The sequence below is a fragment of the Hylobates moloch genome, unplaced genomic scaffold, assembly GCF_009828535.3.
Source record: "Hylobates moloch isolate HMO894 unplaced genomic scaffold, HMol_V3 SCAFFOLD_2, whole genome shotgun sequence".
In the NCBI taxonomy this organism is placed as follows: Eukaryota; Metazoa; Chordata; class Mammalia; order Primates; family Hylobatidae; genus Hylobates; species Hylobates moloch.
The window spans coordinates 85143930-85170330 of NW_026652277.1; the positions used below are offsets into that span (position 1 = coordinate 85143930).

Genomic DNA, 26401 nt, shown 5'->3' on the forward strand with positions numbered 1-26401 from the left:
AGATTAGAGAAAAAAGAATGCAAAGGAATGAACAAACCCTCCAAGAAATATGGGACTATGTGAAAAGACCAAATCTACATTTGATTGGTGTACCTGAAAGTGACAGGCAGAATGGAACCAAGTTGGAAAACACTCTTCAGGATATTATCCAGGAGAACTTCCCCAACCTAGCAAGGCAGGCCAACATTCAAATTCACAAAATACAGAGAACACCACAAAGATACTCCTCGAGAAGAGCAACCCCAAGACACATAATTGTCAGATTCACCAAGGTTGAAATAATGGAAAAAACGCAGCCAGAGAGCAAGTTCAGGTTATCCACAAAGAGAAGCTGATCAGACTAACAGCAGATCTCTCAGCAGAAGCCCTACAAGCCAGAAGAGAGTGGGGGCCAGTATTCAACATTCTTCAAGAAAAGAATTTTCAACCCAGAATTTCATATCCAGCCAAACTAAGTTTCATAAGCAAAGGAGAAATAAAATCCTTTACAGACAACAAATGCTGAGAGATTTTGTCACCACCAGGCCTGCCTTACAAGAGCTCCTGAAGGAAGTGCTAAATATGGAAAGGAACAACCGGTACCAGCCACTGCAAAAACATGCCAAATTGTAAAGACCATCAACACTATGAAGAAACTGCATTAACTAATTGGCAAAATAACCAGCTAGCATCATAATGACAGGATCAAACTCACACATAACAATATTAACCTTAAATGTAAATGGGCTAAATGCTCCAATTAAAAGACACAGACTGGCAAATTGGATAAAGAGTCAAGACCCATCTAAGTGCTGTATTCAGGAGACCCATCTGTGTGCTGTATTCAGGAGAACCCATCTCATGTGCAAAGACACATAGAGGCTCAAATTAAAATTAAAGGGATGGAGGAATATTTACCAAGCAAATAGAAAGAAAGAAAAAAGCAAGCATTTGAATCCTTGTCTAATAAAACATACTTTAAACCAACAAAGATGAAAAGAGACAAAGAAAGGCATTGCATAATGGTAAAGGGATCAATCCAGCAAGAAGAGCTAACTCTCCTAAATACATATGCACCCAATAGAGGAGCACCAAGATTCATAAAGTTCTTAGAGTTCTTAAGTTCTTAGAGACCTACAAAGAGACTTAGTCTCCCACACAATAATAGTGGGAGACTTTCACACCCCACTGTCAATATTAGACAGATTAACAAGACAGAAAATAAACAAGGATATGCAGGATTTGAACTCAGCTCTGGACCAAGCAGACCTAATAGACATCTACAGAACTCTCTACCCCAAATCAATAGAATATACATTCTTCTCAGCACCTCATCGCACTTATTCTAAAATTGACCACATAATTGGAAGTAAAACACTCCTCAGCAAATGCAAAAGAACAGAAATTATAACAGTCTCTCAGACCACAGTGCAATCAAACTAGAACTCAGAATTAAGAAACTCACTCAAAACTGCACAACTACATGGAAACTGAACACCTGCTCCTGAATGACTACTGGGTAAATAATGAAATGAAGACGGAAATAAAGATGTTCTTTAAAACCAATGAGAATAAAGACCCAATGTGCCAGAATCTTTGCAATACATTTAAAGGCATGTTTTGCAGGAAATTTATAGCACTAAATGGCCACAAGAGAAAGCAGGAAAGATCTAAAATTGACACCATAAAATAAAAATTTAAAAGAACTACAGAAGCAAGAGCAAACAAATTCAAAAGCTAGCAGAAGACAAGAAATAAATAAGATCAGAGGAGAACTGAAGGAGATAGCAAGACAAAAAACCCTTCAAAAAATCAATGAATCCAGGAGCTGTTTTTTTGAAAAGATCAACAAAATAGACTACTAGCCAGACTAATAAAGAAGAAAAGAAGAATCAAATAGACACAATAAAAAATGATAACGGGAATATCACCACTGATCCCACAGAAATACAGACTACCATCAGAAAATACTATAAACACCTCTACGCAAATAAACTAGAAAACCTAGAAGAAATGGATGAATTCCTGGACACATACATTCTCCCGAGACTAAACCAGGAAGATGTCAAATCACTGAATAGACCAATAACAAGTTCTGAAATTGAGGCAGTAATTAATAGCCTACCGACCAAGAAAAGTCCAGGACCAGATGGATTCACAGCCAAATTCTACCAGAGGTACAAAGAGGAGCTGATAAAATTCCTTCTGAAATGATTCCAAACAATAGGAAAAGAGGGAATCCTCCCTAACTCACTTTATGAGACCAACATCATCCTGATACTAAAACCTGACAGAGACACAACAAAAAAATAAAATTTCAGGCCAGTATCTCTGATGAACATCGATGCAAAAATCCTCAATAAAATACTGGCAAACTGAATCCAGTAGCATATCAAAAAGCCTATCTAGCACGATCAAGTTGACTTCATCCCTGGGATGCAAGATTGGTTCAACATCCTCAAATCAATAAACGTAATCCATCACATAAACAGAACCAAAGACAAAAACCACATGATTATCTCAACAGATGCAGAAAAGGCCTTCAACAAAATTCAACAGCGCTTCATGCTAAAATCTCCCAATAAAATAGGTATTGATGGAACATATCTCAAAATAATAAGAGCTATTTATGACAAACCCACAGCCAATATCATACTGAACAGGCAAAATCTGCAAGCATTCCCTTTGAAAACCAGCACAGGACAAGGATGCACTCTCTCACCACTCCTATTCAACATAGTATTGGAAATTCTAGCCAACGCATTCAGGCAAGAGAAAGAAATAAAGGGTAATCGAATAGGAAAAGAGGAAATCAAATTGTCTCTGTTCACAGATGACATGATTGTATATTTAGAAAACCCCATCTTCTCAGCCCGAAATCTCCTCAAGCTGATAAGCAACTTCAGCAAAGTGTCAGGATAAAAAATCAATGTGCAAAAATCACAAGCATTTCTATACACCAATAAGAGACGAACAGCCAAGTCATGAGTGAACTCCCATTCACAATTGCTACAAACAGAATAAAATACCTAAGACTCCAACTTACAAGGGATGTGAAGGACCTCTTCAAGGAGAACTACAAACCACTGCTCAAGGAAATAAGAGAGGACACAAATAAATGGAAAAACATTCCATGCTCATGGATAAGATGAATCAATATTGTTAAAATGGCCATATTGCTGAAAGTAATTGATAGGTTTCAGTGCTGTCCCCATCAAGCTACCAATGACCTTCTTCACAGAACTGGAAAAAACTACTTTAAAGTTCATATGGAACCAAAAAAGAGCCTGCACAGCCAAGACAGTCCTATGTAAAAAGAACAAAGCTGGAAGCATCATGCTACCTGACTTCAAACCACACTACAAGGCTACAGTAACCAAAACAGCATGGTACTGGTACCAAAACAGAGCTATAGACCATGGAACAGAACAGAGGCCTCACAAATAACACCACACATCTACAACCATCTGATCTTCAACAAACCTGACAAAAACAAGCAATGGGGAAAGGATTCCCTATTTAATAAATGGTGCTGGGAAAACTGGCTAGCCATATGCAGAAAACAAACTGGACCGCTTTCTTACACCTTATACAAAAATTAACTCAAGATGGATTAAAGACATAAACTTAAGACTTAAAACCACAAAAACCCTAGAAGAAAACCTAGGCCAATACCATTCAGGAAATAGGCATGGGCAAAGACTTCATGACTAAAGACACATGCACACATATGTTTATTGTGGCACTACTCACAATAGCAAAGACTTGGAATCAACCCAAATGTCCAACAATGATAGACTGGATTAAGAAAATGTGGCACGTATACACCATGGAATACTCTGCAGCCATAAAAAATGATGAGTTCATGTTATTTGTAGGGACATGGATGAAGCTGGAAACCATCATTCTCAGCAAACTATTGCAAGGACAAAAAACCAAACACCACATGTTCTCACTTATAGGTGGGAATTGAACAATGAGAACGCTTGGACACAGGAAGGGGAACATCACACACCAGGACCTGTTGTGGGGTGGGGGGAGGGGGAAGGATAGCATTAGGAGATATACCTAATGTAAATGACGAGTTAATGGGTGCAGCACACCAACATGGCACATGTATACATATGTAACAAACCTGCACATTGTGCACATGTACCCTAGAACTTAAAGTATAATGAAAACATATATATATAAAATAAATAAATAAATAAAACACCAAAAGCAATGGCAACAAAAGCCAAAATTGCCAAATGGGACCCAAATATACTAAACAGCTCCTGCATAGCAAAAGAAACTATCATCAGAGTGAACAGGCAACCTACTGAATGGAAGAAAATTTTTGCAATTTATCCATCTGACAAAGGGCTAATATCCAGAATCTACAAAGAACTTAAACATATTTACAAGAAAGAAACAACCCCATCAAAAATTGGGCAAAGGATACAAAGAGGCACTTCTCAAAAGAAGACATTTATGCAGCCAAAAATTTAAGAAAAAATGTTCATCATCACTGGCCATTATAGAAATGCAAATCAAAAGCACAATGAGATACCATCTCATGCCAGTTAGAATGGTGATAATTAAAAAGTCAGGAAACAACAGATGCTGGAGAGGATGTGGAGGAATAGGAATGCTTTTATGCTGTTGGTGGGAGTGTAAATTAGTTCAACCATTTTGGAGGACAGTGTGGCGATTCCTTAGGGATATAGAAGCAGAAATACCATTTGACCCAGCAATCCCTTTGCTGGATATATACCCAAAGGATTATAAATCATTCTACTATAAAGACACACGCACATGTATGTTCGTTGTGGCACTATTTACAATAGCAAAGACTGGGAACCAACCCAAATGCCCATCAGTGATAAACTGGATAAAGAAAAGTGACACATATACACCATGGAATACTATACAGCCATAAAAAAGGATGAGTTCATGTTGTTTCTAGGGACATGGATGAAGCTGGAAACCATCATTCTCAGCAAACAAACACAGGAACAGAAAACCAAACACCGCATGTTCTCAGTTATAAGTGGGAATTGAACAGTGAGAACACATGGATATAGGGAAGGGAACATTACACATTGGGGCCTGTTAGGAGGTGGGGTACTTGGGGAGGGATAGCATTAGGAGAATTACCTAATGTAGATGACAGGTTGATGGGTACAGGAAACCACCATGGCATGTGTATACCTATTTAACAAAACTGCACCTTCTGCACATGTACCCCAGAACTTAAAGTATAATAATAAAATTAAATTAAAAAATAAAATAAAATAACCCACCCAAAGGACAAAAGCTTAAATGATTGAAGGTCTGTCAGCACACCAATATGAGAAAGAACCAGGGCAAGAACTCTGACACTCAAAAAGTCAGAGTGTCTTCTCTCCTCTAAATGATGACACTAGTTCTCTAACAAGAGTTCTTATCCAGGCTCAGATGTCTGAGATGACAGAAGTAGAGTTCAGAATATGGATAGACATGACATCATTGGGATTCAGGTAAAACTCAATCCAAGAAAGCTAAGAATCACAATAAATGATAGAGGAGCTGACAGACAAAATAGCCACTGTAGAAAAGAACATAACCAACCTGTTAGAGTTGAAAACACAGTATAAGAAGTTCATAATGCAATCACAAGTTTTAAAAGCAGAATAGACCAAGATGAGGAAAGAATCTGAGAGCCTGAATATTGGCTTTCAGAAATAAGGTAGTCAGACAAGAATAAGGAAAAAGGAATGAAAAGGAATAAACATACCTCCAAAAAATATGGGATTATGTAAAGAGAACAAGTCTATGACTCATTGGTGTTCCTGAAAGAGATGAGAATGGAAGCAACCTGCAAAGCATAGTTCAGGATATCATCCATAAGAAATTTCCCACCTTGTTGAAGATGCCAACATTTAAATTCAGGGAATGTTGAGAACCCCTGAAGATACTTCAGAAGAAGGTTGTCTCAGAGACACATAATCATTAGATTACACATAATCATTAGATTCTCCAAGGTCGAAATGAAAGAAAAAATGTTAAAGATGGTGAGAAAGAAAGAACAAGTCACCTACAAAATAAAGGCCATTGGACTGACAATGGACCTTTTAACAGAAACCTTACAAGCCAGAAGAGATTGGGGGCCTATTTCCAACATTCTTAAATTCCAACCAAGAGTTTTATGTCTGGCCAAACTAGGCTTCATAAGTGAAGGAGAAATAAGATCTTTTTCAGATAAGCAAATTCTGAGGGAATTTGTTATCACCAGATCTGCCTTACAAAATACCCTGCAGGAACACTAAATATGGTAAGGAAAAACCACCATCAGTCACGACAAAAACACATTGAGGTGCACAGACCAGTAACACTATAAAACAACCACATAAACAAGTCTGCAAAATAACCAGCTAGCATCATGATGACAAGATCAAATCTACACATGACAATATTAACCTTAAATGTAAATGGACTAAATGCCCCAATTACAGAAAAGACACAGAGTGGCAAGCTGGATCAAGAACCAAGACTCACTGGTATGCTGTCTTCAAGAGACCCATCTCACATGCAGTGTCGCCCATGGGGTCAAAATAAAGGGATGGAGAAAAGTCTACCAAGCAAATTGAAAATTGAAAATAGCAGGGGGTTGCAATCCTAATGTCAGAAAAAACAATCTTTAAACCAAAAATGATCAGAAAAGACAAGGGCATTACATAATGGTAAAGGGCTCAATTCAACAAGAAGACCTAACTATCCTAAATGTATATTTACCCAACACAGGAGCACCCAGATTTATAAAGCAAGTTCTTAGAGACCTTCAAAGAGGCTTAGACTCTCACACAAAAATAGTGGGAGACTTCAGGACTCCCCTGAGACTATTAGATCATTGAGGCAGAAAATTAACAAAGATATTCAGAATCTTAACTCAGCACTGGATCAAGTGGACCTGATTAACACCTAGAGAACTTTCCAACACAAAACAACAGAATATACATTCTTCTCATTGCCACATGGGACAGTCTGTAAAATTGGGCACACTATTGGACATAGAACAATCCTCAGCAAATGCAAAAGAACTGAAATCATAATAGTCTCTCGAGCCACAGCGCAATAAAAATAGAAATCAAGACTAAGGAAATTGCTCAAAACTATACATTTATATGGAAATTAAACAACTTGCTCCTGAATAGCTTTTGCGTAAATAAAGAAATTAAGTCAGAAATCAAGAAGTTATTTGAAACTAATGAGAAGAAAGATACAACATACCAGAATCTCAGGGACATGGCTAAGGCAGTGTTAAAAGGGAAATTTATAGCACGAAATGCCTACATCAAAAAGTTAGAAAGATCTCAAATTAGCAATCTAACATCACAACAAAAACAACTATTGAAGCAAGAGCAAACCACCTCCAAGCTAGCAGAAGATAAGGTATAACCCAAATCAGAGCTGAACTGAAGAAAATTGAGATATAAAAACAATTGAAAAAATCAGTAAATTCAGGAGTGGGTTTTTTTGAGAAAAACAAAAGATAGAATGCTAGCTAGGCTAATAGAGAAAAAGAGAGAGAAGTTTCAAATAAACACAATTAGAAATGACCAAAGGTGTGTTTACCACTGACGCCACAGAAATGCAAATAATTATCAGAGACTAGTATCAACACCTCTGTGCACACAAACTAGAGAACCTAGAAGAGATGGATAAATTCCGGGGCACATACAACCTCCCAAACCTGAACCAGGAAGAAATTGAAAGCCTGAACATACCAATAATGAACTCCAAAATTGAATCAGTAATAAATAGCCTACCAACCAACAAAAGCCCAGGACCGGATGGATTCACAGCGGAATTCTACCATATGTGCAAAGAAGAGCTGGTACCATCCCTACCAAAATGTTTCCAAAAAATTGAGAAAGAGGGACTCCTCCCCAATTCATTCAATTAGGCTAGCATCATACTGATACCAAAATGTGTCAGAGACACAACGACAACAAAAAAACTTCACATCAATATTCTTAATGAACATTGATGCAGAAATCCTCAACAAAATACTAGCAAATTGAATCCAGCATCACATCAGAAAGCTAACGCACCATAATCAAACAGGCTTTATCCCTGGGATGCAAGGTTGGTTCAACATTTGCAAATCAATAAATGTGATTCATCCCATAAACAGAACTAAAGACAAAAACCACATCATTATCTCAATAGGTGCAGGAAAGGCTTTCAATAAAATTCAACATCCCTTCATGTTAAAAACTCTCAATAAACTAGATATTGAAGGAACACACCTCAAAACAATAAGAACCATCCACAGCAAACCCATAGCCAACACCATATTGAATGGGCAAAAGCTAGAAACGTTCTTTTTGAATACTGGCACAAGACAGGATGTGCTCTCTCACTACTCCTGTTTAACATAGCATTTGAAGTCCTGGCCAGGGCAGTCAGGTAAGAGAAAGAAAGAAAGGACATCCAAATATGAAGAGAGTCAAACTATCCCTGTTTGCAAATGACATCATTCTATAGCTAGGAAACCCCATAGTCTCAGCTCAAAATCTTCTTGCTGATTAACAACTTCAACAAAGTCTCAGGATACAAAATTAATATACAAAAATCAGTAACATTCTTATGCATCAACAACAGCCAAGCCAAGAGCCAAATTAGGAACACAATCCCACTCACAATTTCCACAAAAGAATAAAATACCTAGGAATACAGCTAACCAGGGAGGTGAAAGATCTTTCCAATGAGAATTACAAACCACTGCTCAATGAAATCAGAGTTGACACAAACAAATGGAAAAACATTTCATGCTTATAAATAGGAAGAGTCAATATTATTAAAATGGTCATACTGCCAAATCAATTTACAGATTTCATGCTATTCCTATCCAACCAATGACATTTTTCACAGAACGAGAAAAATTTTAAAATTCATATGGAACCAAGTAAGAGCCCAAATAACCAAGGCAATCCTAAGCAAAAAGAAGAAAGCTGTAGGCATCTTGTTACCCAATGTGAAACTATACTACAGGGTTACAGTCACAAAAACAGCATGGTACTGGTACAAAAACATGAACATAGACCAGTGAAACAGAATAGGAAGCCCAGAAATAATGCTGTACACCTACAACCATCTGATCTTTGACAAAGTTGACAAAAACAAGTTATGGGGTAAGGACTCCCTATACAATAAACGATGTTGGGATAACTGGCTAGCCATATGCAAAAGACTGAAATTAGACCCCTTCCTTATACCTTAATCAACTCAAGATTTATTGAAGACTTAAATGTAAAACTCCAAACTAAATAAACCCTGGAAGGCAATCTAGGCAATATCATTCTGGTCATCGGAATTGGCAAAGATTTCATGACATACATGCCAAAAGCAATAACATCAAAAGCAAAAATTGACAAATGGGGTCTAATTAAATTAAAGAGCTTCTGCACAGCAAATGAAACTATCAACAGATCAAACAGACACCCAACATTTTTGGCACCAGGGACTGGTTTCATGGGAGACAATTTTTCCACAGATGGTGGGGTGTTCGGGGGATGGTTTTGGGATGAAACTGTTCCACCTCAGATCATCAGGTGTCAGTTAGAGTCTCATAAAGAGTGCACAACCTAGATCCCTCACATGCACAGTTCACAATAGGGTTTACGCTCCTGTGAGAATCTAATGCCACTGATGATCTGACAGTAGGTGGAACTCAGGCAATAATGTGCACTTGCTTGCCACTCACCTCCTGCTGTGCAGCCTGGTCCCTAATAGGCCATGAACTGGTACCATTCTGTGGCCTGGGGGTTGGGGACCCTTGCCCTACAGAATGGGAGAAAATATTTGCAAACTATGCATCTGACAAAGTTATAATATCCAGCATGTACAAGCAACTTGAACAAATTCAAAAGAAAAAACAAACAACCTCATTAAATTGGGCCAAGGACATGAACAGACACTTTTCAAAAGAAGACATACATGCAGCAAACAAACATGAAAAAAAGCTCAACATCACTGATTATTAGAGAAATGCATATCAAAACCACAATAAGATACCATCTTACACCAGTAAGACTGGCTATTAGTAAAAAGTCAAAAAAAAATAACAGATGCTGGCTAGGTTGAAGAGAAAGGGAATGCTGATACATTGTTGGTGAGAGTGCAAATTAGTTCAACCAGGTGGGAAGCAGTGCAGCAATTCCTCAAAGAGCTAAAAACAGAACTATTAGTTGACTCAGCAATTCATTACTGGTTATATACCCAAAAGAATCTAAACTGTTCTATGATAAAGAACATGCACATGTATGTTCATTGCAGCACTATTCTACAATAAGTGGATAATATTTAAGTATAAATAATAAAAATCATAAAAAGATACTTGAAGTTAGAAAAACTACAGTCTGAGGGAACAAATTTGAGGTGAAATTTCATGCCTTTTAACTTGTGGGGAGGGGGATTATCAAGAAGATGGATCCTTCTTTCTTCCTCAAATCACAGTGTTTAAGGGACAAACTTTTCCATCTATGAACAAGGACACAGTTTATGAGTGTGACAGGCCGAAGCGTATACAGTCTCAAAAAATCTTGAACCCTCAGGGACTGAGGGTAATATACAATTCTAGAGGTCACTGCTCACATGCCTTTTATGTGAATGATGCCCCCATGGAGTTGGGAAATGTGTAGCTGCTGTGCTCTCCCCATATATTTATTTACTTCTAGACCACCTACTTATGCTGTCAAGAATAAGAAGCAGCCCTGAGGACACTCTAGATTGCTTCATAATTTAATGTGTTAAATCAGTTTCTCTAAGGGATGATACTTTGATACTTAACCCACTGCCCGAATAAAACAATGTACTTCTCTGAACCACTTTTCAATTCTTGAAAAAGGTCAGGGTCATTTATTTGATTTCTTACAAAAGGAGACTCCTGGTACCAAGCCACAAGAGGCTCGATAACATAAATTCACATACTCCCCCTATAAAATTGTTTAAAATGATTGATGTGTGTGGTAGGCCTTAGTGTCTTTTAGGTCCTGGGATAAATACTCCAAATTGAAATTTTTGGTTTTAGTCTGAAGGTTATGTTGCGGACACATCTTTGGACAAAGCAAGATAAGAGTACTCTCACATTGCTGGGCATGGTGGCTCATGCCTGTAATCCCAGCACTTTGGGAGGCTGAGGTGGATGGATCACCTGAGGTCAGGAGTTGGAGACCAGCCTGGCCAACATGGTGAAACCCTGTCTCTACTAAAAAGTACAAAAAATGAGCCAGGTAAGGTGGCGTGTGCCTGTAATCCCAGCTACTCGGGACGTTGAGGCAGGAGAACTGCTTGAACCTGGGAGGTGGAGGCTGCAGTGAGCCAAGATCGTGCCACTGCACTCTAGCCTGGGTGACAGAGCAAGACTCTGTCTCAAAAAAAAAAAAAAAAAAGAAAAAAGACCTCTCGTATTATATATTTTCAGTTCAAGTTCACAAAAATTTTCATTTTTTTCTTAGAGACTGGATCTTGTTCTGTCATCAAGCTTGGAATGGAGTGGTGTGATCATGGCCCACTATAACCTTGAACTGCTGGACTCACGTGATCCTCCCACCTCAGCCTCTTGAGTAACTAGGACTACAGGTATGCATCACCACACCTGGCTGATTTTTTTTAACTTTTAAGTTCAGGGGTACAAGTGAAAGTCTGTTACTTAGGTAAACTTGTGTCATGGGAGATTGTTGTACAGATTTTTTCATCATCCAGGTATTAAGTCTAGTACCCTTTAGTTATTTTTCCAAATCCTCTCCCTCCTCCCACTCTCCACACTCAAGTAGGCCCCAGTATCTCCTCTATGTGCCCATGTATTCTCATTATTTAGCTCCGACTTATAAGTGAGACTATGTGATATTTGTTTTTCTGTTCTTGTGTTAGTTTGCTAAGGATAATGGCCTCCATCTCCATCCATGTTCCTGCAAAGAACATGATCTTGTTCTTTTTTATGGCAGCATGGTATTCCATGGTGTATATATACCGTATTTTCTTTATCCAGTCTCTCACTGATGGACATTTAGGTTGATTGCACGTCTTTGCTATTGTGAATAGTGTTGCAATGAGCATATATATGCATGTGTCTTTATACTATGTATAAATAAATAAAGATAATATTCATATTCCTTTGGGTATATACTCATTAATGGGATTGCTGGGTCAAATTGTATTTCTGTCTTTAGGTCTTTGAGGAATTGCCACACTGTCTTCCACAATGGCTGAACTAATTTACACTCCCACTAACAGTGTATAAGTGTTCCTTTTTCTCCCAAACCTTGCCAGCTTCTGTTACTTTTTGACTTTTTATTAATAGTCACTATGGCTGATGTGAGATAGTATCTCATTGTGGTTTTGATTTGCATTTCTTTAATGATCAGTAATATTGAGCTTTTTTTCATATGGCTGTTGGCCACAAGTATGTCTTTTTTTGAAAAGTGCCTGTTTATGTCCTTTGCTTACTTTTTATGGTGTTGTTTCTTTCTTATACATTTGTGTAAGTTCTTTATAGATGCTGTATATTAGACTTTTCTTGGATGCATGGTTTGCAAAACTTTTCTCCCATTTTGTAGGCTGTCTGTTTACTCTGTGGATAGTTTCTTTCGATGTTCAGAAGCTCTTTAGTTTCATCAAATCCCATTTGTCAATTTTTGTTTTTGTTGCAATTGTTTTGGCATCTTTGACATGAAATCTTTGCCTGTGTTTGTCCTGAATGTTATTGCCTAGGTTATCTTCCAGAGTTTTTATACTTTTGGGTTTTACATTTAAGTCTTTAATTCATCTTCAGTTAATTTTCATATTGGTGTTAGGAAGGGGTCCAATTTCAACCTCTGCCTATGGCTAGCCAGTTTTCCCAACACCATTTATTGAATAGGGAATCCTTTCCCCATTGCTTGTTTTTGTAAGATTTGTCGAAGATCAGATAATAGTAGGTGTATGGTCTTATTTCTGGGTTCTCTATTCTGTCCCATTGGTCTATGTGTCTGTTTTTGTGTCCAGTATTGTGCTGCTTTGGTGTCCAGTATACACAGATACCTCCATCTATGTGTCCAATACACATAGATGCCTCCAGCTTTGTCCTTCTTGTTGAGGAATGCCTTGGCTATTTGGGCTCTTTTTTGGTTTCATATGAATTTTAAGATCGTTTTCTCTAGTTCTGTGAAGAATGTCATTGGTAGTTTAATAGGAATAGCATTCAATTTGTAAATTGCTTGGCGCGGTATGGCTATTTTAACGATATTGCTTCTTCCTATCCATGATCATGGAATATTTTTCCAATTGTTTGTGCCATCTTTGATTTTTTTGAGTAGTGGTTTGTAGCTCTCCTCATAGACATCTTTCACCTCCCTAGTTAGTTGTATTCCTAGGTATTTTCTTCTTTTTGTGGCAATTGTGAATGGGAGTTCATTCCTGATTTGGCTCTTGGCTTGACTGTTGTTTGTATGTAGAAATGCTAGTGATTTTTGTACACTGATTTTGATATCCTGAGACTTTGCTGAAATTGTTTATCAGCAAGAAGCTTTTGGGCTGAGACTATGGGATTTTCTAGTTACAGGATTATGTTATCTGCAAACAGGAATAGTTGGACTTCCTCTCTTCCTATTCGGATGCCCTTTTTCTTTCTCTCTCTTGCCTGGTTGTGCTGGCTAGGACTTCCAATTCTATATTGAATAGGAGTGGTGAGAGGAGGCATCCTTATCTTGTGCTGGTTTTCAAGGGGAATGATTCCAGCTTTCCACAGCTAATTAATTTTTTTTCTCAGAGATTAGGTCTAATTATGTTTCCCAGGCTGGTCTCCAACTCCTGACCTCAAGTGATCCTCCTAACTCGGCCTTCCAAAGTGCTGGGATTACAGGTGTGACCACTGTGCCCTGCTCAAATCCATGAACTTTTGAGAGTGGAGATGTATGTGACTTTCTTATCAGAAAGCTAAGACCTGTTCCATGTCTGAGTTTCACTGCTCATAATTTCTTTGAGTCATTTGCTGACATGATCCTGCTCACACACAGAGAAAGCTGGGTGGCACTGTGGAAGGAATCATGGAGTAAGAGCCCAAAAACATAAGGTGTAGACTGTCTGGGCCCTGTGAGCAGCTGGTGATAGCCCAGACGCTGGACTTCCCTGCTTTATTTTATCTGTAAAACAATCTTAATAGTATCTACTTGTGTTAGCTTTCTATGGCTGATGTAACAAATTACTACACACTTTATTTTATTTTATTTTATTTTTTTGTGTGTTTAGGGAATCTTTTTTTTATTATTTTTATTTTTTTATTACTATACTTTAGGTTTTAGGGTACATGTGCACAATGTGCAGGTTTGTTACATATGTATCCATGTGCCATGTTGTTTTGCTGAACCCATTAACTTGTCATTTAGCATTAGGTATATCTCCTAATGCTGTCCCTCCCCCCTCCCCTCACCCCACAACAGTCCCTGGAGTGTGATGTTCCCCTTCCTGTGTCCATGAGTTCTCCTTGTTCAATTCCCACCTATGAGTGAGAACATGCAGTGTTTGGTTTTTTGTCCTTGTGATAGTTTACTGAGAATGATGGTTTCCAGTTTCATCCATGTCTCTACAAAGGACATGAACTCATCATTTTTTATGGCTGCATAGTATTCCATGGTGTATATGTGCCACATTTTCTTAATCCAGTCTATCATTGTTGGACATTTGGGTTGGTTCCAAGTCTTTGCTATTGTGAATAGTGCCGCAATAAACATACGTGTGCATGTGTCTTTATAGCAGCATGATTTATAGTCCTTTGGGTATATACCCAGTAATGGGATGGCTGGGTCAAATGGTATTTCTAGCTCTAGATCCCTGAGGAATCGCCACACTGACTTCCACAATGGTTGAACTAGTTTACAGTCCCACCAACTGTGTAAAAGTGTTCCTATTTCGCCACATCCTCTCCAGCACCTGTTGTTTCCTGAGTTTTTAATGATGGCCATTCTGACTGGTGTGAGATGGTATCTCATTGTGGTTTTGATTTGCATTTCTCTGATGGCCAGTGATGATGAGCATTTTTTCATGTGTTTTTTGGCTGCATAAATATCTTCTTTTGAGAAGTATCTGTTCATGTCCTTTGCCCACTTTTTGATGGGGTTGTTTTTTTTCTTGTAAATTTGAGTTCATTGTAGATTCTGGATACTAGGAATCCAACTTACAAGGGATGTGAAGGACCTCTTCAAGGAGAACTACAAACCACTGCTCAATGAAATAAAAGAGGATACAAACAAATGGAAGAACATTCCGTGCTCATAGGTTGGAAGAATCAATATCGTGAAAATGGCCACACTGCCCAAGATTCAATGCCATCCACATCAAGCTACCAATGACTTTCTTCACAGAATTGGAAAAAACTACTTTAAAGTTCATATGGAACCAAAAAAGAGCCCGCATTGCCAAGTCAATCCTAAGCCAAAAGAACAAAGCTGGAGGCATCACGCTACCTGACTTCAAACCATACTACAAGGCTACAGTAACCAAAACAGCATGGTACTGGTACCACAACAGAGACATAGATCAATGGAACAGAACAGAGCCCTCAGAAATAATGCCGCATATCTACAACTATCTGATCTTTGACAAACCTGACAAAAACAAGCAATGGGGAAATGATTCCCTATTTAATAAATGGTGCTGGGAAAACTGGCTAGCCATATGTAGAAAGCTGAAACTGGATCCTTTCCTTACACCTTATACAAAAATTAATTCAAGATGGATGAAAGACTTACATGTTAGACCTAAAACCATAAAAACCCTAGAAGAAAACCCAGGCAATACCATTCAGGACATAGGCATGGGCAAGGGCTTCTTGTCTAAAACACCAAAAGCAATGGCAACAAAAGCCAAAATTGACAAATGGGATCTAATTAAACTAAAGAGCTTCTGCACAGCAAAAGAAACTACCATCAGAGTGAACAGGCAACCTACAGAATGGGAGAAAATTTTTGCAACCTACTCATCTGACAAAGGGCTAATATCCAGAATCTACTACACACTTTAAAACATGAACTTATTATCTTACAGTTTTGTAGGTCAGAAATCCAACAGAAGTTGCTAGGGGCTAAAATCAAGGTGTCCGCTGGGCTGTGTTACTTTCTGGTTGTACTAAGAGAAAATCTGTTTCCTTGTCTTTTCCAGCTTCTAGAGCCTGCTCACATTCACTGATTTGGGGTCTTATTCCTCCATCTTCAAAGCTAGCAATGTAGCTTTGATGATGCTTTTGTTGTTATATGTTTTTCTCTGACACTCCCTCTTCTGTTTCCCTCTTTTTTGAATGATCCTTGTGATTACACTGGACCCATTGGATAATCCAAGATAATCTCTCTATTTTAAGGTGAGCTGGTTAACAACTTCAATTTCCTCTGCAACCTCAATTTCCCTTTACCATGTAACCTAACATATTCATAGGTTCTGGGATTAGAATGTAAACATTTTGGGGAGCCATTGTTATGCCTTGAAAGTGGCTATGCCCACTTTAGTTGGTAAAGGAATCAAATATAAAGGTACATCATCATTATGAATTACCATAATGATATACTATTGGCTGGGTAAAGTATTTTCATATGCTTCAAGATAACTTAAAAACTCATTGCAGTCAACATTTGATATGCTTTGCTTTTTGTTTTAATGTTAGCCATTTGGGGGATATTCAGTAGTATGTCATTATGATTTTAATTTGTGCTTTCCTGAAGACTAATGGGAATAAACACCTTTAAATATGTTTCTTGACCATTTATATATCTCATATTGTGAAAGGTATATCTAAACCTTTTATTCATTTGAAAATTGCATTTTGTCTGCATTGTGTTGTATGAGTTTGTGGTGAATTTGCTATTGTGTCGCCTTAACTAAACTGGAACTACTTTTTTCTAGGATTTCCCTCTCTGGTTGTTTTGAGCCTGAAAATTTGTGCAGGATTTGGAATGCAGACATAAAGCAGCAACTATCTTTTTTTTATTCATGGAAAGTTGGATCAAGGCAGGTGGCACTGTTGCAGCTCACACACACTGTTGCTAATTTGCTGGTCGCCCTGTGAGCATGAGGCGGCATCTGAGTTCATTGCTCCACCAGCCAGACTTCCTCTTTTCTTTGTGCTGAATCCTGAGCCAGGTGCATGCTTATCTCCTGTAGTCAGTTGAATTTGTGTCCCCCCCCAAAATATATGTTGGGATACTAGCCTTCAGTACCCCAGAATGTAACCTTATTTAGAGATAGATTCTTTATCGAGACAAAGGTAATCAAGTTAAAATGAATCATTAGAGTGGGCCCTAATCCAAATAAAGTGATGTCCTTTTGAAAAGGGACAATGTGAACACAGAGACACACACATTCACAGAGAATGCCATGTGAAGATGAAGGAAGAGATTAGGGTGATGTAGCAGATACCAAGGAATGCCAAAGATTGCCAGCAAACCACCAGAAGCTAAGCAAGAAGAATGGAAGAGTTCTCCCTCACAGCTCTCGGGAGGAACCAACCCTGCTAACATCTTGATCTGAGATTTCTAGCCTCTAGAACCAAGACAATAAATTTCTATTTTAAGCTATCCAGTTTTTATCGTGTTGCTCTGGCAACTCTAGCAAACTATTACATCTCCCTAATCACTGAAGTTGGAAGCTTGATTGAAGTTGGTGAGAGATTGGTAGTCTGTCCTTGGAGATTTCAGCCCATCCTTGTAGGTGAGTTTCTTCTTGCTTCTCTCATATTGCATTTAATTTCTCTTCCTGACTGCTTTATTAGCAGATCTCAGACTCTAGTATCAGATGTACAGACAACAGTTTCACAGAGACAGTCTCCCATAAATGTATGAGATCAAATCCATATAATGAAATCTGTCTATGTACATATGTATATATACATACACACGTATGTATGGAACTCTTAGTGGTTCTGTTTTATTAATCAAACCCTGATTGATACAGAATTCTTTGTATATCTTTAATACTAGTCAGATACATGTTTTGGAAAGATTTACCCCCCAATCTGTGGATCACTTTTTCATTTTAAAATGGTTTTTTTGAATAGTAATAATTTTTAATTTTGATGAAGTTAAGTTTATTATTTAAAGTTTATGGATATATATATATATATATATACACATATACATACACACACATATTTTGGTCTAGTGTAAACAAATCTTTACTCCAAAGTCATGAAGATATTCACCACCCCCCCCTTTTTTTTTTAGCATGGTAAGAGGTAGTGGTCAAGATTCTTCTTTTTTTTTAGTTTTCAGTGTTTTCATTACATTTATTATTGTTTTTAGGTTATTGTAAATAGCGTTTTAAAATATCATTTTCTTAGGAATGCTTTTACAATGTTGGTAGGAGTGTAAATTGGTTCAACCATTGTAGAAGACAGTGTGGCAATTCGACAACGACTCAGGACCAAAAATACAATTTGACCCAGAAATCCCATTACTGGGTATATACCCAAAGGATTATAAATCATTCTACTATAAAGACACATGCACATGTATGTTTATTGCAGCATTATTTACAATAGCGAAGACTTGGAACCAACCCAAATACCTATCAGTGTTAGACTGGATAAAGAAAATGTGGCATATATACACCATGGAGTACTATGCAGCCATAAAAAAGAATGAGTTCATGTCCTTTGCAGGGACATGGACGAAGCTGGAAACCGTCATCCTATGCAAAGTAACACAGGAACAGAAAACTAAACACCACATGCTGTTACTCATAAATGGGAGTTGAACAATGAGAACACTTGGACACAGGAAGGGGAATATCACACACCAGGGCCTGTCAGGAGGCTGGGGGGAAAGGGGAGGGAGAGCATTAGGACAAACACCTAATGCATGCAGGGCTTGAAACCTAGATGATGGGTTGATAGGTGCAGCAAATCACCACGGAACATGTATACCTATGTAACAAACCTGCACGCTCAGCATGTGTGTCCTAGAACTTAAAGTAAAAAAAAAAAAAAATATATATATATATATAAAATAAAATATCATTTTCTAATTATTTGTGGCTAGTATATAGAAATACAATCTATCTGGTCCTGGACCTTTTTTGGTTGGTAAGCTATTAATTGTTGCCTCAATTTCAGAGCCTGTTATTGGTCTATTCAGAGATTCAACTTCTTCCTGGTTTAGTCTTGGGAGAGTGTATGTGTGGAAGAATTTATCCATTTCTTCTAGATTTTCTAGTTTATTTGCATAGAGGTGTTTACAGTATTCTCTGATGGTAGTTTGTATTTCTGTGGGATCAGTGGTGATATCCCCTTTATCATTTTTTATTGCATCTATTTGACTCTTCTCTCTTTTCTTCTTTATTAGTCTTGCTAGTGGTCTATCAATTTTGTTGATCTTTTCAAAAAACCGGCTCCTGGATTCACTGATTTTTTTGAAGGTTTTTTTGTGTCTCTATGTCCTTCAGTTCTGCCCTGATCTTAGTTATTTCTTGCCTTCTGCTAGCTTTTGAATGTGTTTGCTCTTGCTTCTCTAGTTCTTTTAATTGTGATGTTAGGGTGTCAATTTTAGATCTTTCCTGCTTTGTCTTGTGGGCATTCAGTGGTATAAATTTCCCTCTACACACTGCTTTGAACGTGTCCCAGAGATTCTGGTATGTTGTGTCTTTGTTCTCATTGGTTTCAAAGAACATCTTTATTTCTGCCTTCATTTTGTTATGTACCCAGTAGTCATTCAGGAGCAGGTTCTTCAGTTTCCATGTAGTTGAGCGGTTTTGAGTGAGTTTCTTAATCCTGAGTTCTAGTTTGATTGCACTGTGATCTGAGAGACAGTTTGTTATAATTTCTGTTCTTTTACATTTGCTGAGGAGTGCTTTACTTCCAACTATGTGGTCAATTTTGGAATAGGTGTGGTGTGGTGCTGAAAAGAATGTATATTCTGTTGATTTGGGGTGGAGAGTTCTGTAGATGTCTATTAGGTCTGCTTGGTGCAAAGCTGAGTTCAATTCCTGGATATCCTTGTTAACTTTCTGTCTCATTGATCTGTCTAATATTGACAGTGGGGTGTTAAAATCTCCCATTTTTATTGTGTGGGAGTCTAAGTCACTTTGTAGGTCTCTAAGAACTTGCTTTATGAATCTGGGTACTCCTATGTTGGGTGAATATATATTTAGGATAGTTAGTTCTTCTTGTTGAATTGATCCCTTTACCATTATATAATGGCCTTCTTTGTCTCTTTTGATCTTTGTTGGTTTAAAGTCTGTTTTATCCGTGACTAGGTTTGCAACCCCTGCCTTTTTTTGTTTTCCATTTGCTTGATAGATCTTCCTCCATCCCTTTATTTTGAGCCTTTGTGTGTCTCTGCACGTGAGATGGGTTTCCTGAATACAGCACACTGATGGGTCTTGACTCTTTATCCAGTTTGCCAGTCTGTGTCTTTTAATTGGAGCATTTAGCCCATTTACATTTAAGGTGAATATTATTATGTGTGAATTTGATCCTGTCATTATGATGTTAGCTGGTTATTTTACTTGTTAGTTGATGCAGTTTCTTCCTAGCCTCGATGGTCTTTACAATTTGGCATGTTTTTGCAGTGGCTGGTACCGGTTGTTCCTTTCCATGTTTAGTGCTTCCTTCAGGAGCTCTTTTAGGGCAGGCCTGGTGGTGACAAAATCTCTCAGCATTTGCTTGTCTGTAAGGGATTTTATTTCTCCTTCACTTATGAAGCTTAGTTTGGCTGGATGTGAAATTCTGGGTTGAAAATTCTTTTCTTGAAGTATGTTGAATATTGTCCCCCACTCTTCTGGCTTGTAGAGTTTCTGCCGAGAGATCAGCTGTTAGTCTGATGGGCTTCCCTTTGTGGGTAACCCGACCTTTCTCTCTGGCTGCCCTTAACATTTTTTCCTTTGTTTCAACTTTGGTGAATCTGACAATTATGTATCTTGGAGTTGCTCTTCTTTAGGAGTATCTTTGTGGTGTTCTCTGTATTTCCTGAATTTGAATGTTGGCCTGCCTTGCTAGATTGGGGAAGTTCTCCTGGATAATGTCCTGCAGAGTGTTTTCCAGCTTGGTTCCATTCTCCCCATCACTTTTAGGTACACCAATCAGACGTAGATTTGGTCTTTTCACATAGTCCCATATTTCTTGGAGGCTTTGTTCATTTCCTTTTATTCTTTTTTTCTCTAAACTTCTCCTCACTCTTCATTTCATTCATTTGATCTTCCATCACTGATACCCTTTCTTCCAGTTGATCCCATCGGTTACTGAGGCTTGTGCATTCGTCACGTAGTTGTCGTGCCATGGTTTTCAGCTCCATCGGGTCCTTTAAGGACTTCTCTGCATTGGTTATTCTAGTTATCCATTCGTCTAATGTTTTTTCAAAGTTTTTAACTTCTTTGCCATTGGTTTGAACTTCCTCCTTTAGATCGGAATAGTTTGATCTTCTGAAGCCTTCCTCTCTCAACTCGTCAAAGTCATTCTCCCTCCAGCTTTGTTCCGTTGCTGGTGAGGAGCTGCATTCCTTTGGAGGAGGAGAGGTGCTCTGATTTTTAGAGTTTCCAGTTTTTCTGCTCTGTTTTTTCCCCATCTTTGTGGTTTTATCTACCTTTGGTCTTTGATGATGGTGATGTACAGGTGGGTTTTTGGTGTAGATGTCCTTTCTGTTTGTTAGTTTTCCTTCTAACAGTCAGGACCCTCAGCTGCAGGTCTGTTGGTGTTTACTGGAGGTCCACTTGAGACCCTATTTGCCTGGGTATCAGCAGAGGTGGCTGCAGAATAGCGGATATTGGTGAACCACAAATGCTGTTGCCTGATCATTCCTCTGGAAGTTTTGTCTCAGAGGAGTACCCGGCCGTGTGAGGTGTCAGTCAGCCCCTACTGGGGGTGCCTCCTAGTTAGGCTACTCAGGTGTCAGGGAACAACTTGGGGAGGCAGTCTGCCTTTTCTCAGATCTCAAGCCGCATGCTGGGAGAACCACTACTCTCTTGAAAGCTGTCAGACAGGGACATTTAAGTCTGCAGAGGTTATTGCTGTCTTTTGTCTGTGCCCTGCCCCCAGAGGTGGAGCCTACAGAGGCAGGCAGGCCTCCTTGAGCTGTAAACCACAATGAGATACCATCTCACACCAGTTAGAATGGTGATCATTAAAAAGTCAGGATACAACAGGTGCTGGAGAGAATGTGGAGAAATAGGAACACTTTTACGCTGTTGGTGGGACGGTAAACTAGTTCAACCATTGTGGAAGTCGGTGTGGTGATTCCTCAGGGATCTAGAACTAGAAATACCATTTGATCCAGCCATTCCATTACTGGGTATATACCCAAAGGATTATAAATCATGCTGTTATAAAGACACATGCACATGTATGTTTATTGTGGCACTATTCACAATAGCAAAGACTTGGAACCAACCCAAATGTCCAACAATGATAGACTGGATTAAGAAAATGTGGCACATAATACACCATGGAATACTATGCAGCCATAAAAAACGATGAGTTCGAGTCCTTTGTAGGGACATGGATGAAGCTGGAAACCATCATTCTCAGCAAACTATCACAAGGATAAAAAGCCAAACCCCACATGTTCTCACTCATAGGTGAGAATTGAACAATGAGAACACATGGACACAGGAAGCAGAACATCACACACCGGGGCCGTTTTTGGGGTGTGGGGAGGTGGGAGGGATAGCATTAGGAGATATACCTAATGCTAAATGATGAGTTAATGGGTGCAGCACACGAATATGGCACATGTATACATATGTAACAAAGCTGCATGTTGTGCACATGTACCCTAAAACTTAAAGTATAATAATAATAAAAAAAAGTGGCAAAAAAAGAATGAAGTGAATGACCAACGAAAAATGCATTCTCTAAGGATACAGTGATGTGTTATTAGCTTAAATCCTCCAGCCCTGTACACATATAACTGCTAGGGGAGGCCCTGTGGCCTCAGAACCCTTTTCATTCTAGTGTGAGAAATCCTGGGATGACATTAGCACCATGGTTGGGAGAGCCCTGAGTACATAAAAACTTCCCTCTCCTTTTATTTCTCTTAGCCTCCTGCATTTCTTTATCCCTTCTTTACATCAAAATATGAGCTAGTAGGGAGTTTCTGTAGTAAGCAGAGGCCCAGAAATTCCATACTCAGCAAAGAAATAAAGTGGTGGAGAGGAAGGAGGGAGCTACCATTCATTGGATGTTTACCACATGCCAAAGATTTATCTTTAGAATATGCATGTAAGGGATTATGAATCCCATTTTCACAGCAGAGGAAGGTGAAAATCAGAACAATTAAAGTCATTCATCCAAACCCTAGAAATGGTGGAGCCACAGTTTGGACCGAGGCCTAGTTGACACCAAACACCATGCCTTCCCCCATAGATCTGGCTGTTTCTCATGATCCAGGTAGATAGAAAGGTCTGACAAAGTGGACACTGGGGCACCTGGATAGGAGTAAAATGAATAAATAGGAACTATTTATTGGGCAGCCTGAAATATAAAATCCAAACAATAATGGCTAACATGTGCCAAGCATTGTCAAAGTATTATATTACTTTGAAACTCTGTGTGCCAAGCATGTACTTATTCAATCCTCCCAATAATCCTAGGAGTGCATATTATTGTTCATCCCATTTCCAGATGATGGACTTGAGGGATCAGAGACGTCAATAAGTTAGCCCAAAGTTCCACAGCCAGCAAGTGGACAGCTAGGAAGCAGCCCTGTGTAGCTGATTCAGAGCCTCCCCTGGCTCCGTCTCACGTCTTTTCAGCCTAACCTCAAAGAAGGAAACAAGAACTTGCCTGGGACAAAAACGCTTCAATGGCAGCCTCTTGGTTCATCATAAGAAAAGGCTATCTTTAAGAAAATCACTTCAGGAACAGCAATGAAATAGCTCCATTTAAATAATACACCCATTAAAATAAAATACTATTTGTCCTCTAAGAAAAAAAAAGAAATACAGTTTATTTTTGTATACTGACCTTGTATCTTACAAGTTTGCTAAATTCACTTGTTTGTTCTAGTAGTTTCAGAAAATAGATTTCTACATAAAATACAGAATACTGACACTACGAAATGCTGGTGAGGATGTGGAGCAAGAGGAAATCTCATTCATTGCTTATAGGAAGGCGAAATGGTACAGCCTCTTTGGAAGAGTTTGGAAGTTCCTTGTAAAGCTCAATATAGGCTTCCAGTATTATCTAGCAATCATGCACCTAGGTATTTACCCCTAAAACTGCACATGAATGTCTATAGCAGCCTTATTCCTAATTGCCAGAAACTGATCAAGGTGTCTTCCATTTTGGTAAATGGATGAACAAATTGTGGTTCATATATACAGTGGAATACTACTCAGCAGTAAAAAGGAATGAGTTTGTCAAGCTATAAAAGGACATGGAGGAACCATAAAGGCACATTGCTTAATGAAGGAAGTCAATCCAAATTAGCTCTACACAATGTGATTTCAACTATATGATATCAGGGAAAAAGCAAAACTGTTGAGACAGCAAAATGATCAGAGCTTTCTAGGGCTTTGGGAGGAATGAGGAAGAGATGAATAGGTAGAGCACAATGTAGTTTTAAGGAGGTGAAAATGTTCTGTATGATACTGTAAATATGGATACTTGACATGATGAACTTGTCCAAATCCATTGAACTTACACACAAAGGGTGAAACTTAATGTGAACTGTAGACTAGTTAATAATGTATCAAGATGAGTTCAGTTGTAACAAGTGGAGCACATAAATGGAAGATGTTAATAGGGAAACTGTGTGTAGGGGAGTGAGGGGGTATATGGGAACTTTCTACATTTGCTGCTCAATTCTTCTGTAAACTTAAAAGTGCTCTGACAAAGTCTATTAAAAAGGAGATTACTTAGGATTTTGAAATCTTAGTATACAATCATGTCATCTTTGAATAAATACTGTTTTATATCTTCCTTTGTAATCTGTATCTGTCTGTGTCTCACTATCTTTTCAAATTGTCTCCTGACCCTTGCTGAGACCTCTGTATACTGTCAAATAGTAGTGAAAGTGTACACATTTGTTTGTTTTTGATCTTAGGAGAAACATTTTATCTCCTTTACTGTGGCAATAATGTTAATTACATCGATAAGGTTTTCTCATGTTAAACCAATCTTGCATTCCTGGAATGAATTTCACTTAACCATATCTTATTATTATTTTGTATATATTGCTAGATTCAATTTGTTACTACTTTGTTGAGTATTTTTGTCTATGTTCTTAATGGTTTTGGTCTAATTTTTTTCTTATAATGTTCTTACAGTGTTTTGGTTTCAGGGTTATGCTAACCTCATAAAACAAGTTGGAAGTATTCTTTCCTCCTAGGTAATCTGAAAAAGATTGTGTAATTTTGATATTATTTCATCCTTAAATATTTGATAGAATTCACCAGTGAAGTGATTCTGGCCTGAAGATTTTTTAGGAAGAAATTACAAATTCATTTACTTTACAGAGTTTAGATTTTATGCTTCTTACGTCAAGTTTTTTTTAAAGGATTTTAATCTAGTTTCATCTAAGTTTTCTTATATATTGGCATAAAGTTCTTCATAATATTCACTTGTTATCCTTTTATTGTCCATAGAGTCAATTATAAAGTCCCTTCTTTCATTCTTAATAGAGTCATGTGGTGCAGTGTATGTAAGCTTTTTCCATTGGTGAGTGGTTGTTCTTATGTGAGTGGCCATTTTAATATGGGTCAACATGGCCATAAATAAATACTTCTCAGTTCCTATCTAAATCAAAAGCAAGATATTCGGCCAGGCACAATGCCTCACGCCTGTAATCCCAGCACTTTGGGAGGCGGAGGCAGGCGGATTACCTGAGGTAAGGAGTTTGAGACAGGCCTGCCCAACGTGGCGAAAATCCATCTCTACTAAAAATACAGAAATTAACCAGGTGTGGGGATACACAACTGTAATCCCAGCTACTTGGGAGGCTGAGGCAGGAGAATTGCTCGAACCCAGGAGGCAGAGATTGCAGCAAGCCAAGATCGTACCACTGCACTACAGCCTGGGCAACAGAGTAAGACTGTCTCAAAAAAAAAAAAAAAAAAAAAAAGCAAGATATTCAGTAAAGGTGAGGGTTGGAAGCTTTGGCAAATATAAGGTGGATTTGACAAGTACGGGAGCCATGTAATGCAGACCTCAGCAACATGGTGGCTGCAGGTGAGGAGAGGTCTTATTAAATTCTGTCACACCAAGCTTAAGAGAGTCTCAGGCCTAATGGTGGTACAACTGATGCAGGTTATTCTAGAACTATACAGCCTTTGGCTTTAGCAGTGTGTTTGGACCAAGTGGGGCCTGAAATGACAGTGGACCCCAGAAGGCTTAGTGAGTAGGTACAGCTGATGCAATGGGAAGAGAGTTTTTCCATATATAGGACTTTTAGATATTAGGACATACAAAGGTTATATGATGCTTGCTCTGTAAAAATCTACA

The 26401-nt window shown here is 38.4% G+C and overlaps 1 long non-coding RNA gene across 1 annotated transcript in view; it reads left to right on the plus strand.

The window, feature by feature from the left end:
- LOC131382634 (uncharacterized) overlaps positions 1 to 26401 on the plus strand; it is a 1005882-nt gene that overhangs the window by 104855 nt on the left and 874626 nt on the right. The window contains exon 2 of the long non-coding RNA XR_009212201.1: positions 11465 to 11586. This is a non-coding gene — a long non-coding RNA (uncharacterized LOC131382634). The remainder of the gene's footprint in view (positions 1 to 11464; positions 11587 to 26401) is intronic.